Raw genomic sequence first — 20,986 nt, forward strand, 5'->3', positions numbered from 1 at the left:
TTCAAACTCCTGTTTTTTTTTTATTTGTTTTTTCATAATACACATGTCCTAATGTTGGCTATATCTGTATTTCAGGTGATGGTGGTTATGGCTGCTACTCTTGGCTACTTACTCCATTGTCCCAACTTGATTCTCCTGCTGAACACAGTTACAATCATGCACATAAGTCTACGCGGAATGTGATAGAAAGATGTTTTGGGGTGCTGAAATCTAGGTTTCGGTGTCTGGATAAATCTGCTGGGCTTTTGGTGTATAGTCCCTCAAAGGTGACTAGGATTGTGTTCTGCTGCTGTTTTCTTCATAATCTGTGTTTGAACCAACATTTTCCACATGATGATGAAGAAAACAGCCAGCAAGTAGGTGAGTTAGAAACATCTGGTGACAGTGTGAGTACAGATGTAGGGAGGCAGGTAAGGCAAGAAGTTATTCTGCGTTATTTTTCTGGTAAGTATTATTTAGTTTAAAATAACCTTGACTAACCACTTTTATGAAATGTATTGTAGGTGTGAATGTTTGTTTTGTTGCGTTAGTGTTTGTTCTTTATACTGGTCTGTACATTTATACTGTAATTTGATTAACTTACAGTGTCACTCATTAGCACATTAAACCATACACACATTGCGTATTTTATAATGATTTGCACGGACACAGGAATTTTTGTGTAAACAATACCAAAAGTTTTATTGTGTTACAAACATTTGATGCATCCTTCCTTATTTTTTTGTGTGTGTGCTGGGTGCAGAGGTTTGACCAGGGTCGTTGGCCCGTGTTCTGCTGGAGCGTGGAACAGGGGAGGTAACTGGGGTCTGGCTTGGTGTAGTAGTTCCGGAGCTTGAGCTGACTTGTTGGGATGCTAATACATTAATACTTTGGCTGAGGTTGTGTATGCTCGCATTAAGTTGGTTATTTGTGGCAGTGTGGCTGCCAATAATTCTAGATAAATTTTCGTTGACCACTTGGTTGTGCTGTATTATTTGGATTAGGGCTTGTTGCTGCCGCTGTTGTTCATCGATGATTCTTGTTAAATTTGCAAGCATTTGACTGTTGTCCGCCCTCATTTGGTCCATAGAATTTGCTATCCTTCCAACCTGAACAATCAGTCTGCCTGAGTTCCGACTGATGCGAGGAAGATGATGGGGCAGACTGGCAAGGTGTTGGGTGTGGGTGTTCAGGTAGGCCGAGTTTTGTGCCTGTTGTGTGGCCCAACTGTGCCAAAAGTCAGGGGACATTTCTTGCTGGGGTGGTGGTGGCATCAATTGGGGGCTAACGGATGTTTGGGGTGTTTGTGTTATGTCCTGCTGCGGGGTTGGCTGGGTAGGATCAATGGGCTGCAGGTGTAGTGTGAAGGTAGGCTGCTGGTCAGTTTCCTGCTGGGCGTCCTCGACCATGATGGGTGGTTCTGTATGGGGTTGATAACAGCCACTATTTAGTATAAATAATATATATTTGCTTGACCAAAACATGGCTTACTTAATAATACTCATGTTGAAAATGTTACAGAGTTTGTGTGCTCAAATTAACTAGGAATCTTACCTTTTGAAACACATATGTGCCTTCTAATTTTCAAAACTGAATAGTAAAAAAATTTGTAAGTTCTCGGACATAATCATTTTGCAAACACGAAGATCTTTTGCCATTTTACCTTAATGCATTTCAAGATTGTGTATGCCCCTTCCTTTTGTGAACCACACACATTGCAGTAAATGTGGTTTGTTACACACTCATAAATTGATAAAGCCAGTCAGTGTTTTTTTATTATTATTTTTTTGAACATTATTTTAAATGATGAAATCTTAATGAACCATGCAAATGTCTTAAGGTGGCCTATGTTTCGAAATGGAGATGTTGGCCATGGCAATCATTTGGCTTAAAAATTACATTTATGTTTTTTATTGTGCTTATAATTATTATTTTTTTAAATGGTTGCTATGGGCAACATCACATCTGAAAATGAAAACCAAAATAAAAAACACAAATACCATGTGCTTGTTGTTTGAGATTATTGCCTGGAATAAGAAATTACACAAATATAATTGTATTGACACTACACAAACAGTGGTGCAACAGAATTAACCAGGAGAAGACCTAAGGATGTGAAAAGACAATGATATGTGCAAGGAGATAAAGGCACAAGCCAAACAAAGACGAACCAAATTATTTTTTTAAATTTTTTCTGCATACAACACCTTGCACATATCAGTGGTTTCTCAAATCATTATGCCTTACCCAGGTTAATTCATAGACCACACTGTTTTAAATTTTTGTGACAATTATCTTCTATGTTTACTCACCAGACAGCTGAGGTGATTGTGGCTCCTCGCTTTCTGGACTCGTCAAAATTGCCTGTGGTGGCAGGGGCAACACTGCGGAGATGCGCCTCCGGGGTGGTGATGATTAAGCCGCAGACTCAGCCTCAAGACGACGTGTCTTGGTTGGCCTCCTAGGCACACTCACCGAGCCCTGTGATGTTCGCCTTAGTGGAGGGCGGCTTGCTGAAGAAGAACCTATGTGATAAGAGAAACATTAATATTTGGATCTTCTCTGTGTTTGCTGAATATGTGATTACAGTGACTTCTTACCTGCATTACCACCATCTGCATCACTTGGCAGTGTTGGCTGTGGCTTGGCTGTGGTGCTTCTCTGGCGTACTGTAGAAAAATTTGTTAAAACCAAATGAACATACTTTGAATACTCATTGTTATCTTCAATTCCTTATTGTGATGTAAACATCTGGAACCTAATGATAAGTAAACCATTTTATGTTTAATCTATTCTGGATTACTTCATTGGGTGTGTATTCTTGAAATCAGATTCAATTACACTAATTAATCCATACACAAAGCCAAATGATGCACAATAATATTTTTTTATTTTGTGTAAAAAATTTGCATGAATAAACCACAATATTGCACGCTAAGCTTCCAATTTTTAATAAACAAATACAACACTAGCCAAAAAAATCTGCATAAAAATTAATTAGCACAGCAAATATGCATAAAGAAGAAATAGAAAAAAAGGACAACACACAACAACACACAATAAACAGAAATGCAAATAAAAAAATTATTGGTATTAAATTTAAAAAAAAACATCAGTTATGGCCAAGCTGGATCTCTGATTATGTATTAGAACTACACATACCAGCATGCACTGCAACAGATGTAGCATTCACTATTAACAAAACTGAGACAGTGCATGATGGGACTTGTAGTTTGCCAACACCTGTAGAGCCACAGGTTGCCCAGGCCTGCACGACATCACCAACACAATGTAACAATTAAAAAAATGACAATCAGAATTAGCAGGATTACATTTTTAACCCCAAAAAAATGTTAACACTTTTAAATTTATAATAAATACTCACCATCCTGCCTTGGCCAGTCCGAATCCCGGACATGAGTCGCACCAACCACTTCGGGTGGAATAAGGGAACGCACAGGCTCCTCCCAATCCCGATATGAAGCACGGAAGGGGTGTCCACCCCCGGTTTGGCGGGCTGATTTGGCCTCCTTGGCCATCTTTGCCTTGACACGGCGCTTGATATCATAAAAGCGCTTGCGACACGTGTCCTCAGTCCGCCTCACCACACCCTCACTATTAACTGCCGCAATGACTTTACCCCACAGTACAGACTTCCTACGTGTGGACACCTTGGCAGCATCCTGGCCAAACAATTGCCGATGATGCCTCATCAGCTCCCGCACCAAAGCCATGTTTTCAGCATAGCTGAATTTCACATTGCGCCCAGTCTTGGTAGTGGTGCGTGGCTGCGGAGCCACAACACCATCACTATCACTGGAGAACGCACCCCCTCCTCCTCACTAACCTCCTCCACCTCACTCACCTCCTCCCTTTCACTAACCCCCTCCACCTCACTCACCTCCTCCCTCTCACTCACCTCCTCCCTCTCACTCACCTCCTCCACCACACTGACCTCTGACTGAGACATAATCCCAACAAACTACAAATAACACAGAGAAAAAAAAAACAGAAAACACACTCCTCCACTACACACTACACACCCAACACACACACACACACACACACACACACACACACTCACAAACAATGACAATAGACTTGGAAAAAAAAACAGGGACAAAAAAGTAGACAAACTTTGAAAAAACTACACAACAAGTATGACAAGACTACTTACACACACAGTACAGCACTCAACAATCGCAAAAATCCGCTCCAAAACCACCAAAAACTCCACCAAACTCACCAACTCCTAACACACCTTCCTCTCTCCTCTCCACTAGCTAAACCCACGAGGTGCGGACGGTTTGGGGCGTTTTTATAGTAATGTGCACAGACACTCCTCCATCACGAATCAAACCAATCACGGACGAGTGACAAAAACGAAACTTAGTAAAAAATGCGTCCGTGAACGGACAAACACTGCCGTAACCGACATGTGACGCGTCGTAACAAAAACCTCAGAACACGGCCGTCAAACCTCAAAATCGGCCGCATTCTACCTTACAAAACCACGAATGACATCGACATCGTAAAACACTAAAAATACAAATACGACAGTTTAGTAAATGAGGCGTAACAAATTCAAAAAGTTGCACAAATACACTTTCGATGTCATTCGTGATGATTCTCACTCCAAATCGGTACTAATACGAATCTTAGTAAATATACCCCACTGTATGTGCAGGGTTTTTTTTTTTTTACAAAATCCTACACTGATGTAATTTATCTAAAACGTCACTGAGACTGTACAAAATTACCAACCACAAGGCCAATCCCTTGTAGTGTTATCTATTTTATGTAAAAAAGTATTAAAGCCCGTAAGCACATAAAAAGTACAATAAGCAACAGTTGCACTGAGAGATTTGCAATATAACTGGACAGTCATTGGTTAGATGCCTGCATGAGGGGACGGGGGAAGGGAGGGAGTGGGTGAGAGAAAGAACCGGCCTGTCTTCATGGACTGAGCAGCAGCCGGAGCAATCTCCAGTACCCGGACATCGCTGCATGGGGGGGGGGGGGGGGGCAGAGTGTGCGGAGCAGAGCACATGGGGGAAGAGAGTGGAACTCACAGACAGCCCAGTGTTGCCTGATGTGCCTGTAATGTATATTACAGGGAAGGAGCCGGGCGCAACACTACTAATACACTGTACAGCACAGCAGGAGCGCTGCAGCTTAGAAGGCCTATTAGTGTAGATGCGGATGGTGCGCCCACACGGAAACTGCGCTGTGTGCTAAGCACCATCTGCCCACACTTAGTGGTCGCAGTTGGTGGGCAGTGGGTAGCATGCTGAGGGGCCTTGCCCTGTAATGGGCAGCCCCCAGCATGCATTTTAAAGAGTAGCAGATTCTCCTAAAAAGCATAATCTGCTACTCTTACTGAATAACCCCCAAAGTCCTTTCTATGGTGATTCAGACACTATTTCACATTGGACACTGGACAGAGAGCAAAGCCATTAAATTGGCCGGGCATTAATATCAATATTTATTCTTACTGGGGCACTGCATGCACTGCACACAGCCCAGAGCTCCTCCTAATAATACCCTTCATATTATTGCTGCACAGTCAGTCCCACTGGTGCTGTAAATCTGCGGTACAGGCCAGAGCTCCTAATACAGAGGTAGCATTAACACTTTGTGCACACTGGTGTTTTTTGTCACTGCCTGCAGTGCAGTCCAGAGCTCCTAATACAGAGCAGCATTAACCCTTTTCTGGTGCTGTAACTGCCAACAGTGCAGCCCAGAGCTCCTAATAGTAATATAGGGCAGCACTAACCATTTATTGGTGCCCACAAAAGTTTTTGGTGTGTGCTACCATTATTATAATATAAGCTCCTTAATTTGCAGTATGAAGTTGTTGTCATCTGTTAAAAAAAAAAAAAAAAAAAAAAGTTTTTTGTTTATTTTAAACCCTGTGTTCAGGGCCGGGTCGTACCACCGCATTAATAATTTAAGTGATTTGCGAATCGCAGTGTGAAGTTGTCATTTGTTAAACAAACTGAAAAAGTTTGTTTGTTTTTGTAAAACTAGTGTGTGTTTAGAGCCAGGCAGTGCCACCATGTTAATAATATAAGCACTGTTTCAGTCATAGTGTGAAGTTGTCATTTTTTAAAAAATAAATATAAAAAAAAAAACAAAAATCAAAATCAAATTGTGTGTGTTCAGGGCCAGACAGTGGCATTGTGTTACAATAATGTTCAGTAGGTGCCGTGCCACCCACCGCATTAATAATATAAGCGCTGTGATGTTGATGGAAGAGCTGGAGCAGTAACCAAGTACTAGTGATGTGGCTGCTGCCAGTCATGATGATCTTGATATTAGTACTTCAACATCTACTACAGCCAGTGCTCAAGGGCATACAGAGTTTCAGAAAGGGTACCTGAAATCAAAATAATATTTTAAAATTAATGAAAAACCATTGCCTCTAATAAAGAGTAAGATTACTCCTGAAAAACATAAAAAAAAAACATAAACCATAACCGAGAATGTCAGACAGTGCCTTAGTATAATGGGATGAAAAAAGGGCAATTTGGAGCCCACTATACATACTGGCTATGCTTTACTTAAGCTGCCCTTCTTCCAGTTTGTAATCCTAAAGAATTTTTTTAGCACAGCTGGAAACCTTGCGAGCGATCGGTGTAAGAAGTTACTAGCTCAAAATGTGGAAAAGATGATGGTCATAAACTGTATGCTTTTCTGCCAGTTACTGTACGTCAAAATTCCAGCGGGGAAGAGTTAATATTGTGTGATAATGATATGAACACTGATGTGTATGAGGATGATAATGACATCTTATCAGAGATCATTAAAAAAACAACACTGTTAGCTGTCTTAAGCCCATTGGTAGCTTGTTTTTTGGGGGTACAAATTAGTGATGTGAACCGGAAATTTTTCGGGTTTTGTGTTTTGGTTTTGGGTTCAGTTCCGCGGCCGTGTTTTGGATTCGGACGCGTTTTGGCAAAACCTCACCAAAAATTTTTTGTCGGATTGGGGTGTGTTTTGGATTCGGGTGTTTTTTTCCAAAAAAAAACTAAAAAACAGCTTAAATCATAGAATTTTGGGGGTCATTTTGATCCCATAGTATTATTAACCTCAATAACCATAATTTCCACTGATTTCCAGTCTATTCTGAACACCTCACACCTCACAATATTATTTTTAGTCCTAAAATTTGCACCGAGGTCGCTGGATGGCTAAGCTAAGCGACACAAGTGGCCGACACAAACACCTGGCCCATCTAGGAGTGGCACTGCAGTGTCAGGCAGGATGGCCCTTCAAAAAAATTGTCCCCAAACAGCACATGATGCAAAGAAAAAAAGAGGCGCACCAAGGTCGCTGTGTGACTAAGCTAAGCGACACAAGTGGCCGACACAAACACCTGGCCCATCTAGGAGTGGCACTGCAGTGTCAGGCAGGATGGCACTTCAAAAAAATAGTCCCCAAACAGCACATGATGCAAAGAAAAATTAATGAAAAAAGAGGTGCAAGATGGAATTGTCCTTGGGTCCTCCCACCCACCCTTATGTTGTATAAACAGGACATGCACACTTTAACGAACCCATCATTTCAGTGACAGGGTCTGCCACACGACTAAGACTGAAATGACTGGTTGGTTTGGGCCCCCACCAAAAAAGAAGCAATCAATCTCTCCTTGCACAAACTGGCTCTACAGAGGCAAGATGTCCACCTCATCATCATCGTCCGATTCATCACCCCTTTCACTGTGTACATCCCCCTCCTCACAGATTATTAATTCGTCCCCACTGGAATCCACCATCTCAGGTCCCCGTGTACTTTCTGGAGGCAATTGCTGCTGGAGGGAGGGCAACTTAGGTAGAATAAAGCCAGTTTGTGCAAGGGCCTCCAAATTGTCTCTTTTTCCTGCCAGTATACGTACGGACTGTCTGACGTGCCTACTTGGATGCGGTCACTCATATAATCCTCCACCACTCTTTCAATGGTGACAGAATCATATGCAGTGACAGTAGACGACATGTCAGTAATCGTTGGCAGGTCCTTCAGTCCGGACCAGATGTCAGCACTCGCTCCAGACTGCCCTGCATCACCGCCAGCTGGTGGGCTCGGAATTCTTAGCCTTTTCCTCGCACCCCCTGTTGCGGGAGAATGTGAAGGAGGAGATGGTGACGGGTCACGTTCCGCTTGACTTGACAATTTTCTCACCAGCAGGTCTTTGAACCTCTGCAGACTTGTGTCTGCCGGAAAGAGAGATACAACGTAGGTTTTAAATCTAGGATCGAGCACGGTGGCCAAAATGTAGTGCTCTGATTTCAACAGATTGACCACCCGTGAATCCTGGTTAAGCGAATTAAGGGCTCCATCCACAAGTTCCACATGCCTAGCAGAATTGCTCTGTTTTAGCTCCTCCTTCAATGTCTCCAGCTTCTTCTGCAAAAGCCTGATGAGGGGAATGACCTGACTCAGGCTGGCAGTGTCTGAACTGACTTCACGTGTGGCAAGTTCAAAGGGTTGCAGAACCTTGCACAACGTTGAAATCATTCTCCACTGCGCTTGAGTCAGGTGCATTCCCCCTCCTTGGCCAGTTGTATAGGCTTGAATGGCCTTTTGCTGCTCCTCCATCCTCTGAAGCATATAGAGGGTTGAATTCCACCTCGTTACCACCTCTTGCTTCAGATGATGGCAGGGCAGGTTCAGGAATGTTTGGTGGTGCTCCAGTCTTCTGTACGCGGTGCCTGAATGCCGAAAGTGGCCCGCAATTCTTCGGGCCACCGACAGCATCTATTGTACGCCCCTGTCATTTTTTAAATAATTCTGCACCACCAAATTCAATGTATGCGCAAAACATGGGACGTGCTGGAATTTGCCCAGATGTAATGCACGCACAATATTGCTGGCGTTGTCCGATGTCACAAATCCCCAGGAGAGTCCAATTGGGGTAAGCCATTCTGCGATGATCTCCCTCAGTTGCCGTAAGAGGTTGTCAGCTGTGTGCCTCTTCTGGAAAGCGGTGATACAAAGCGTAGCCTGCCTAGGAACGAGTTGGCGTTTGCGAGATGCTGCTACTGGTGCCGCCGCTGCTGTTCTTGCTGCGGGAGGCAATACATCTACCCAGTGGGCTGTCACAGTCATATAGTCCTGAGTCTGCCCTGCTCCACTTGTCCACATGTCCGTGGTTAAGTGGACATTGGGTACAACTGCATTTTTTAGGACACTGGTGAGTCTTTTTCTGAGGTCTGTGTACATTTTTGGTATCGCCTGCCTAGAGAAATGGAACCTAGATGGTATTTGGTACCGGGGACACAGTACCTCAATCAAGTCTATAGTTGCCTCTGAATTAACGATGGATACCGGAACCACGTTTCTCACCGCCCAGGCTGCCAAGGCCTGAGTTATCTGCTTTGCAGCAGGATGACTGCTGTGATATTTCATCTTCCTCGCAAAGGACTGTTGGACAGTCAATTGCTTACTGGAAGTAGTACAAGTGGTCTTCCGACTTCCCCTCTGGGATGACGATGGACTCCCAGCAGCAACAACAGCAGCGCCAGCAGCAGTAGGCATTACACTCAAGGATGCATCGGAGGAATCCAAGGCAGGAGAGAACTCGTCAGACTTGACAGTGACATGGCCTGCAGAACTATTGGCTTTCCTGGGTAAGGAGGAAATTGACACTGAGGGAGTTGGTGGTGTGGTTTGCAGGAGCTTGGTTACAAGAGGAAGGGATTTAGTGGTCAGTGGACTGCTTTCGCTGTCACCCAAAGTTTTTGAACTTGTCACTGACTTATGATGAATGCGCTGCAGGTGACATATAAGGGAGGATGTTCCGAGGTGGTTAACGTCCTTACCCTACTTATTACAGATTGACAAAGGCAACACACGGCTTGACACCTGTTGTCCGCATTTGTGTTGAAATAATTCCACACCGAAGAGCTGATTTTTTTTGTATTTTGACCAGGCATGTCAATGGCCATATTCCTCCCACGGACAACAGGTGTCTCCCCGGGTGCCTGACTTAAACAAACCACCTCACCATCAGAATCCTCCTTGTCAATTTCCTCCCCAGCGCCAGTAACACCCATATCCTCATCCTGGTGTACTTCAACAGTGACATCTTGTTATGCACACCAGTGCCTGCAGGAATGTACTGGTGTCTGAACTGTTATGCACACCAGTGCCTGCAGGAATGTACTGGTGTCTGAACGGATAGGGATGCAAAACAAATGAACTCACAGACAGACTGGGGAATATGACATTACGTACACAGAAGGTGATAGGGTAACAAAATAAACACAAAGTGAACAGAGAAGCCCAGAGGCTAAGAAACTGGGTGTCTCCCTAGTATTAGGAATGCTCAGATGAAAAAAGCAAGATGTTGTGTTTTAATACGTAGAGAACCCGAAATGCTGTTGCTAAGGGCAACAGCAAAACCCTAAATGGTTACCAACGGGTGTGGCAGTAAACTCCTTGGTCAGAGATGGAATGATTGACACAAGGAGAGTCTCCACAATCCTAATCCTCACTTAGAGTGCACAGGTTCAGCTTACTGCCACTAAACTGACACCTGAACACCTTGCACAGTGAGAAAGTATTTAGGCAGGCAAGTCTGAGAATACAGCCGCAAACTTGCTAAGTTCACAGAGTAGCAAAAGAACCCCAGCAAGTTAAACGACTGACTCCAGTCTTACTGCTAGGTCTGGATTGGCAGAGTGTAGTACCAAATCCCCAGGCCTATTTGCAGTAAGCAACAACAAATACAAAGCTACACAGTACTGGCTAACTTTCAGGAACTAACTATCCAACAAAGATTCAGCAGCATCTGCTTAACCTGAGAAGAGGGTTTATAAAGCAGGTGCTGTCCACGCCCCACTCAGACCTCACAGACTGTGAGCACAAAAACCAGCACTGGATCCCCTGCCGTGCACAGAGCCTGTAACCACTGCACAGCAAAAGACCCGAACCGGAGTATCAGCTGCGCTCAGGTTACTCCGCTAGCACTTGTCTCCCGGTTGCCATGACGACGTGGCAGCACAGGGCAGGAGACCCTAACACATCTTCAATTTGACTATCAGGAACTGGACTGCGGGTGCTCCTTCCAGCACTTGCAGGGGGCGTGCAAATGGTGGAAGGCGCAAGCTCTTCCCGTCCAGTGTTGGGAAGGTCAGGCATCTCAATCGAGAGGATGAGTGCTTCCATCCTCATGTGAAGCTGAACCACTAGCCATGAACATAGGCCAGGGCCTCAGCCGTTCCTTGCCACTCCGTGTCGTAAATGGCATATTGGCAAGTTTACGCTTCTCCTCAGACGCTTTTAATTTTGATTTTTGGGTCATTTTACTGAACTTTTGTGTTTTGGATTTTACATGCTCTCTACTATGACATTGGGCATCGGCCTTGGCAGACGACGTTGAAGGCATTTCATCGTCTCGGCCATGACTAGTGGCAGCAGCTTCAGCACGAGGTGGAAGTGGATCTTGATCTTTCCCTATTTTAACCTCCACATTTTTGTTCTCCATATTTTAATGTGTGGAATTATATGCCAGTATCAATAGCAATGGCCTACTGCTATATATACTGCGCACAACTAAAATGCACCACAGGTATAGAATGTAGATGGATAGTATACTTAATGGATGACGAGTGACGACACAGAGGTAGGTACAGCAGTGGCTTACCGTACAGCTATATATAGTATACTGGTGGACACTGTCAGCAAACTGCAAAACTAAAATGCACCACAGGTATAGAATGTAGATGGATAGCATACTTAATGGATGACGAGTGACAACACAGAGGTAGGTACAGCAGTGGCCTACCGTACTGCTATATATAGTATACTGGTGGACACTGTCCGCAAACTGCAAAACTAAAATGCACCACAGGTATAGAATGTAGATGGATAGTATACTTAATGGATGACGAGTGACGACACAGAGGTAGGTACAGCAGTGGCCTACCGTACTGCTATATATAGTATACTGGTGGACACTGTCAGCAAACTGCAAAACTAAAATGCACCACAGGTATAGAATGTAGATGGATAGTATACTTAATGGATGACGAGTGACGACACAGAGGTAGGTACAGCAGTGGCCTACCGTACAGCTATATATAGTATACTGGTGGACACTGTCAGCAAACTGCAAAACTAAAATGCACCACAGGTATAGAATGTAGATGGATAGTATACTTAATGGATGACGAGTGACGACACAGAGGTAGGTACAGCAGTGGCCTACCGTACTGCTATATATAGTATACTGGTGGACACTGTCAGCAAACTGCAAAACTAAAATGCACCACAGGTATAGAATGTAGATGGATAGTATACTTAATGGATGACGAGTGACGACACAGAGGTAGGTACAGAAGTGCACTCTGCACTGTACTCCTCCTATATAATATTAATTATACTGGTGGTCCCCAGTCCCCACAATAAAGCAGCACACTGAGCACAGATATGGTGTGATTTTCAGTCAGACAACGTATACTGGTGGTCACTGTCAGCAAAACTCTGCACTGTACTCCTGCTATAGCTGCTCCCCAGTCCCCACAATTAAGCAGTGTGAGCACTCAGCACAGATATATTATGCAGCACACTGAGCACAGATATGGTATGGAGCGTTTTTTTCAGGCAGAGAACGGATAAAAACTGGTGGTCACTTATCAGCAAAACTCTGCACTGTACTCCTAACAGCTGCTCCCCAATCCCAGTGGCAAACGCAGGATTTTCAAGGGGGGGGTTCCAGAACTGGGCGGAGCCAAGCACGGGGGTGGGGACTGAGGTGACCCAGTATATGCTGAGTCCGTAAAACTAGTGTGTCTGTGTATATATACATATATATATATATATATACACACACATATACATATCTACATAATCCGATGATTAAAATAAAAAACAAGGTTGATTCGACCATTCAATTTGGTTACGAGCAGGGATGGATAAGTGATGATTTAAAAAACTTTCTGGAAGTGGATCATCCCAAATGCCCCATACTTTATACACTCCCAAAAATACATAAATCTTTGGTCCATCCACCTGGAAGGCCTATTATAGCTGCCGATGGTTCTATATTACAACCATTAGCCATTCTAGTGGATAGTATCTTACAACCACTAGTATTAAAAACTGAAAGCTATTTAAAAGACACCGGTGACTTCCTGACTCAGTTACGTGGGATTCAGGCAAACGATGAAACTCTGATGTTGGCATCTTTAGATGTATGTTCTTTATATACAGTAATTCCACACCAAGCTGGACTGGATACCATTAAGAAAAGTTTGTTGAAAGTTGAGAATCTTGAATTTCCAATTAATTTCATATTAGAACTCACTGAACTAGTATTGACCCAAAACCACTTTCTATATAAGGATAAGTATTTTTTGCAGATTGCAGGCACTGCAATGGGGTCTAATCTGGCCCCTGCATATGCCAATCTCTATATGGCCGATTATGAGACCACACATTTATTGCCAATTTATGGCCACAAGATTATCTTTTATCGAAGATTCATAGACGACATCTTTTTACTCTGGCGAGGTACCGAATTTGAGTTTATAAACATGGTCAATGAACTGAATGCACTAGACAGCCCTATTCGTTTGACGTATACTATCTCATCTACCGAGATTAATTTTCTTGATGTCACCGTTATCAAAACAGATGTTGGTTTTATCTCGACTGTTTTTCGCAAAACTACTGATCGTAACTTGCTGTTACAAGCAGATAGTTTCCATCCCCCTGCTCTAAAAGAAAGTCTCCCTATTTCTCAGTATTTACGAATCATGCGTATTAACTCTGAACCAGATCGCAGAAATATACAGTGTACAGAAGTTACTTCTCGATTTTTAAGTCGAGGATATACACCTAGAACATTAGCCAAATGTTTAAATAAAGCTACTAAAATCTTCTTGGGTCAACAGAGTAAGACCAATAAAAGTACAGACCGCATGATTTTCCCAACACAGTTTGACAATACCACCACTATACGGAAATCACTAAGGAAGCATTGGCCTATTGTAGCCTCAGATGTCAATCTTCCTTTCTCTAAAATGAATTCGCCTATGGTAGCCTATCGTAGAGGCGCGAATCTTAGACAACTATTGATGCGCCCTACTATGTTCCCCAAAAAAGACCTGACTCCATTTCAGGTGATGCAGTCAAGACCGGGCAGCTACTCTTGCGGTAGCTGTACCACTTGTAGATCGATGTTGACTGGTCCAGTGTTTTATCATCCACATTCTGGAAAAGTAATCAAGCTAAGATATCACCTACACTGTCGGTTAGACCATGTAATCTATATTCTCAAGTGTCCATGTGGACTTGTATATGTTGGTCTGACTACACGGCCATTTCGAGATCGGATGGCCAACCATCGGTCCTCGATCCACACTGCATTGACTACAGGCAAAACGGATAAACCAGTAGCCAGGCATTTTTTAAGTGCTAAACACCAAGTTGCTAGTTTAAAGTGTAAACTAATCGATTGGATCCCACCATGTCCTACTGGTGGCGATCGGTCCCTGTTGTTGAAGAGACGCGAAAGCTATTGGATACACAGGTTGGACACGGTCGCCCCGAGAGGACTTAATGAGTCCAATCCATTTAATGTTTTTCTGTAAACTACACCTAAAAATTTGTTTTTCTTTTTCTTTTATTTGTAATTTTGTATTTTCTTTATTCTTGGAACCTGTCACTATCGAAGGAATTGATTTATATTTGTGTCTTGGAGGAAGATTGGTGTGGTTCTCCTTATTAGACACTATATTGGGTGACGATGTAATTTATGTAACTTGTTCTAATCACACTATGTAATGGTCAATTGACATATCTATCTAAAGTGTACACAGGCAGCCTAATACCATTAGGCTCCAAAGGTTCCTTTCAGAGAATTCATTTATTTACATTATGTTTTTTTCATGTATTATATCTCTATAATTTTTTTCATGTATTATATCTCTATAATTTTATTTTTTATTTCTTATTTTTATTTTCATTTATTTTTTGATTTTTTAACACTGAATTGTAATTATTCAGTGTTTTTGTACTTTGTACATTGGTTCAGTTGTGCGATGTTTGTATGTATGGACTACCCCCCAGGCCTAGACATCTGTTAAGTATTGACATAGTTTTTTTCCCATTGTGATCACCTTACTAATGTTTTGGTCGCAGCATGTGAGCCACGCCCCACGATATACCGTACACTGTCATCTTCTGTCACAGGTGAAGGTGGTGAATTTCAAGTAAAAGCTGCATGGTCACATACATTAGTAATTGGTGAGATGGAATATTTAATGCGGTGATTATATTATTGGAAGGTTGTCAGATGATACTTGGCCTGGGAGGCGTAGTTCCCTGTATATGTGAATTTGTCTATACTTTATTTTTTTCACAGACACATGACAATATTCTGATGCAAGATGTTTATTTAAAAGCTAATAGTCTTGAGAAAGGCCCGTCATACGGACCGAAACGTCGACATATATGGCTTTTGGACTTTCCTAATAAAAGTCTTTTATATACGGACCTCATTTATTACCGCGAGAGTGCACCTTCCACCTAGTGGAAATTTTGCTGCTACATATATATATATATATATATATATATATATATACAGTACACACATATATATATATATATATATATACACACATGTATATATATCATGTGTGTGTGTGTGTGTTTATATGTATGTATATACATGTGTATATATGTATGCACATGGATATATATGTACTATAATTAAAATAAAGTAAACTTTTATTAAGCACGTACAAGTGCCACCAGGAAGACAGCAAGCTGCAGAGGACACTAAGATGCAAAAGAAATAAATATATGTGCGTGTTCCCCTTTTTTCCACTCTCGTGGTGGAGAACATACACACTCGGGCGCTGACCACATTTCTCTGTAAGATTCTATATTTCTAATTTAACTCTGAGACAGCTGCAGCTCTAAAGAAGGGACCACTTAATCCTTAAAGATTTTAACATACACCACAAAAATTATTTAAAGCGCTGCTGTCCCAGAATGAAATAAATGTATCCAAAACAAAAATAAAAATATTTAATTAAGCACTTAATACACACGGCCGGTGTTTTGTATACACAATCACATTAATAAAATAATTTATAATAAGCATGCATGCTTCAACACTTAATACCAATAATTCTACTTTCTCTTTCAATATAACTCATAAGGAAACAATTGTTGCCAATATTGTAACAGTTCCCAAACACTTTTATAGCTACATATAGCTGATGATGGACAGTCTCTCCGTATGTTACTGAAATGAGACAATCACTCTCTGTCTCTGCTGAATCCTGCCAATAATTAGTCTGGTAACCAGCTGGTTTCCTTGAGTATTTATTGGGGACCCTTATAGGAATATTTAATATGACCTTGGATTGAATAGGTCCAACTGAGACAAAGTCATGGATCAAAATGCAGTCCCCAGGTAAGCGCTCCAAAGTTGGCGTGGACAATTAGCGGCACACTCCCATATTGATCTCACCCACTCCAGCAGAGCAGCGTTTAATGAAGAGTATCCTTCGTCCACTAGGCAGCAGACTTTAAAGTGCAGAACACAGCAACACCAGATGTGTATTTCTTTATGCATTTCTCCGCCTATAATCATCAGCAGCTTCATCAGAAGAATATTTTTGTGGTGCAGAGGACGCTTGATAGCCATTAATAATACTCATGCAGCTAAAAAAAAAAAAATTATTATTTTTTTTTTTTTTTGGTGGAGGGGGATTTCTGGGTGCCCGGAAACCCCCCCTGGGTGCGCCACTGTCCCTATTGGGAAAATGTGGGGGTGGAGAGCGCAAATTCTCTTTTTTGCAGACGGCACCAAAAAGACTAGTTCCGGCTCTGAACACACAAAACAATGACAGTCAGAAATAAAGTTTGAGACTTGTACTTTCAGACTCTGAAGAGCTCATTACTGTATAGTCCCACTGTAACAAGCAACTGGAAGCAAGAACAATACAGCAAAGCTAAGACTGGAAATATTATATATGTAAAAACTGAAATAATCTTTTAAGGTCAGCACATCAGAACTAGATGTGATTTTCATATAGCCAGTACTTATTGGGAATGTTTACATATATTACTTGAGAGAAGTTGCATAGTATGGAAACGGGGCCTAATTCAAGGTTGATTGCAAAACAACATTTTCCTCTAATGGGCAAAACCATGTGCACTCAGGGGCGGATTTAGGGGTCTGGCCGCCCCTAGGCTCAACATTATCGGCCGGCCGCCCCCCCCCCACAAAAAAAATAAATAAAAAAAAATGAAATTAAAATAAAATGTAGATAGTGGGTGACTGTGGTGGCAGGGATGACAGGTATATAGTGGGTGAATGTGGAGGCTGGGGTGACAGGGAGACAGTGGGTGACAGGGAAATAGTGGATGACTGTGGAGGAAGAGGTGACAGGGAGATAGTGGATGACTGGGGAAGCAGGTTAACAGTGAGCAACCCCCCTCCCCCCTCCCCAGCACAGAATGACAGCTCCCACTCACAGTATACACAGCTCACGCTTACAGTATACACAGCTCACACTCACAGTATCACAGTATATAGTCGCTATAGACCTCAGCAGCACAATCCTAGTGAGCCAGAAGCTGCTGGGCAGCAGGAATACTGTCATCTGACCTGAGATCACGCTCTGGGGTCTCCTGGTCATCTGGCCGTGACACTTCTCCGGTTCCTGAGCCCAGACTCTCTGTTACCAGCAGCCGCTTCCCCCGCTGTGCTTCTATCTTGTACCCACCAGGAGGCGGAACTGGGAGGCACTGCTGCTTGGTGTGCGGGCAGGACGTCGAATACTGATGAGTCACCCGCGGCTGCTGCTGACTGCTCCCCCCCCCCCCCCCCCGCACTGCGGGAGACGCTAACAGACAGAAGGCGGGAGCAGTCAGCAGCAGCCGCAGGTGACTCATCAGTATTTGGCAGTGTTACACTTCTTCCTGCATCATGCTGCAAAGAGGGGGTTACGGACGACGACCTGATGTGCCGTCCCCAGGAGGTTCCGCCCATAGAGTACACCTCTATTTCCCCCATTCACTTGTGTACATATCTCCCCCTCAGTGTAGCTATCTCCTCTGAAGTAGGCTGACTATATTATCCCTTTAACCTGGGACACTCATAAATTACACAGGTTCTGTGGCTGGCTGACTACAAGCCTGCATTTCACCTGGTTTTAAGCAGCCACAGAACTTATGTAATTCATGAGTGTCCCAGGTTAAAGGGATAATATGGTCAGCCTCACCCCTCCCCCAGATACCAATGTACGTCTCCATGTCCCTCTCCCATACCCAGTCACCAGTGCGTACGTCTCCCTGTCCCCTTCCTATACACAGTCACCAGTGTGTACGTCTCCTTGTCCCCCTCCCATACCCAGTCACCAGTGCGTACGTCTCCATGTCCCTCTCCCATACCCAGTCACCAGTGCGTACGTCTCCCTGTCCCCTTCCTATACACAGTCACCAGTGTGTACGTCTCCATGTCCCCCTCCCATACCCAGTCACCAGTGTGTACGTCTCCATGTCCCCCTCCCATACCCAGTCACCAGTGTGTACGTCTCCCTGTCCCCTTCCTATACACAGTCACCAGTGTGTACGTCTCCTTGTCCCCCTCCCATATCCAGTCACCAGTGTGTACGTCTCCTTGTCCCCCTCCCATACCCAGTCACCAGTGTGTACGTCTCCCTGTCCCCTTCCTATACACAGTCACCAGTGTGTACGTCTCCTTGTCCCCCTCCCATATCCAGTCACCAGTGTGTACGTCTCCTTGTCCCCCTCCCATACCCAGTCACCAGTGCGTACGTCTCCATGTCCCCCTCCCATACCCAGTCACCAGTGTGTACGTCTCCCTGTCCCCTTCCTATACACAGTCACCAGTGTGTACGTCTCCTTGTCCCCCTCCCATACCCAGTCACCAGTGTGTACGTCTCCTTGTCCCCCTCCCATACCCAGTCACCAGTGCGTACGTCTCCCTGTCCCCTTCCTATACACAGTCACCAGTGTGTACGTCTCCTTGTCCCCCTCCCATACCCAGTCACCAGTGTGTACGTCTCCTTGTCCCCCTCCCATACCCAGTCACCAGTGTGTACGTCTCCTTGTCCCCCTCCCATACCCAGTCACCAGTGTGTACGTCTCCCTGTCCCCTTCCTATACACAGTCACCAGTGTGTACGTCTCCTTGTCCCCCTCCCATACCCAGTCACCAGTGCGTACGTCTCCATGTCCCCCTCCCATACCCAGTCACCAGTGCGTACGTCTCCCTGTCCCCTTCCTATACACAGTCACCAGTGTGTACGTCTCCATGTCCCCCTCCCATACCCAGTCACCAGTGCGTACGTCTCCCTGTCCCCTTCCTATACACAGTCACCAGTGCGTACGTCTCCATGTCCCCCTCCCATACCCAGTCACCAGTGCGTACGTCTCCCTGTCCCCTTCCTATACACAGTCACCAGTGTGTACGTCTCCCTGTCCCCCTCCCATACCCAGTCACCAGTGCGTACGTCTCCATGTCCCCCTCCCATACCCAGTCACCAGTGTGTACACTCTCACTATTTACTGTGGAGAAAGATTGTGCGGCCGCTGGCAGTGGGGAGAGCGATGTTCCCGCTACCTTTAACAGGGACGGCGAGCCAGCGGGAGTTAGTGGGCATAGGCCCGTAGTTACAGGTAGTTTTACCAGGCGGCATTCAAGGGAGCGTGCATACACACGCTCCCGCAAACACTAGTAGAACTAAGGAAAACTGCAGGAGGCTGAGCTGCTTATGCATCACTGCAATGCCACGTTAGCAAGATCCGCAGCAAAGATCTATAGGGACACATCTATATGCCCCTCCCAGTCACCAGCGTGTATTTTTTTTGTAATCTTTGCCTTCATTTTTAGTTTATGTAGATTTGTTTTTGTTGGGATAGGTTGGGGGCCCCAGACCAGCAACTTGCCTAGGGCCCTATGAAGTGTAAATCCGGCTCTGCTCTACAGTACTTGAAAATGTCCCGATAGGAAACGTTCCTTAAGGTCTTCTTTTGAGAACCAAATATTAAAACAAAGAATCTCCACTATTGACAAATTAGACCAATATCAGAAGAAAATTGTTAATGTATTAAAAAATAGTTTTTGACATATATATTTTTCCTACAAAATCTTACTTTTGCTTAAAATTATTGTGGGAATAATTCCCCTTTTGAAATCCCAGTATTAACATACAGGACTAAAAGACTACAAACTCCTTAATTTTAGAGCCCCCTCCTTTTTTCCTTACCCGTTTTTTCATTTCCCAGGCAGACAAATACATATCTTGTGTCATGCCTGTCAAAAATCTTTTTTAAATTATTTAATAAAAGTTAAATTTTTAGTTCTAACTCATATTACTATAAAAGAGTGCACCAGAAAGGAAGCCTTCTTTGGAAGAGACCCAATAGTAGTCTTCCCAAACTCGAAACTGAGCTGGCCAAACCTCCCTGCATTATCCACCTCCCCCCCACCCTCCACCCCCACCCCAGTAACTGGGCCCACATTCTACTTAATGCTGGCAATAGCCATGGATTATATACTGTCATTTGCTGCTGCCATACACAGCAGATAGTGGTGACCATCAATGTCTCCGCCATCAATGTTTTGATGACTTTAAACAATTGAATAGGAACCACTGATGGTTAGCCATCTATGGTTAGTGGTTTTTTTGCACATGCATGCGTAAAACACATTTGTGTTTCACCATTAGTCTCAGCCATTGATATTATACCATTGGTGGCTGGCTATCAATGGTGAAAACGCTCACCTCCAGTTTATAATCATCAATGGTTTATAAACCTTCGATGGTCAATGACTAACACTGTCGCTAGCTTTGTGGGTTCTGTGGGTTAGTTGATTACCTCTAATCTTTCTATGCTGAAGGATGAAGTGTCTGCATACTGCTCACACTCCCTAGCCATGTTGTACTCTTCACCTATCAGTGCCAGGGCACGAAACTGCTGACAGTGCTTGCACGTGATTCTCCGCCCAGCGAAAAATC

General features: G+C 43.8%; 1 long non-coding RNA gene across 1 annotated transcript; it reads right to left on the minus strand.

Moving 5' to 3' along the window:
- Positions 1–654: 654 nt before the first annotated feature.
- On the minus strand, positions 655–2,644 carry LOC135009650 (uncharacterized). The gene is made up of 3 exons (XR_010209609.1): positions 2,580–2,644; positions 2,292–2,504; positions 655–1,399 (listed from the first exon to the last, which is right to left on the minus strand). It is a non-coding gene; the product is annotated as an uncharacterized LOC135009650 (long non-coding RNA).
- Between the last annotated feature and the right edge of the window lie 18,342 nt (positions 2,645–20,986).

Source organism: Pseudophryne corroboree, chromosome 1 (genome assembly GCF_028390025.1).
Source record: "Pseudophryne corroboree isolate aPseCor3 chromosome 1, aPseCor3.hap2, whole genome shotgun sequence".
Taxonomy (NCBI): Eukaryota; Metazoa; Chordata; class Amphibia; order Anura; family Myobatrachidae; genus Pseudophryne; species Pseudophryne corroboree.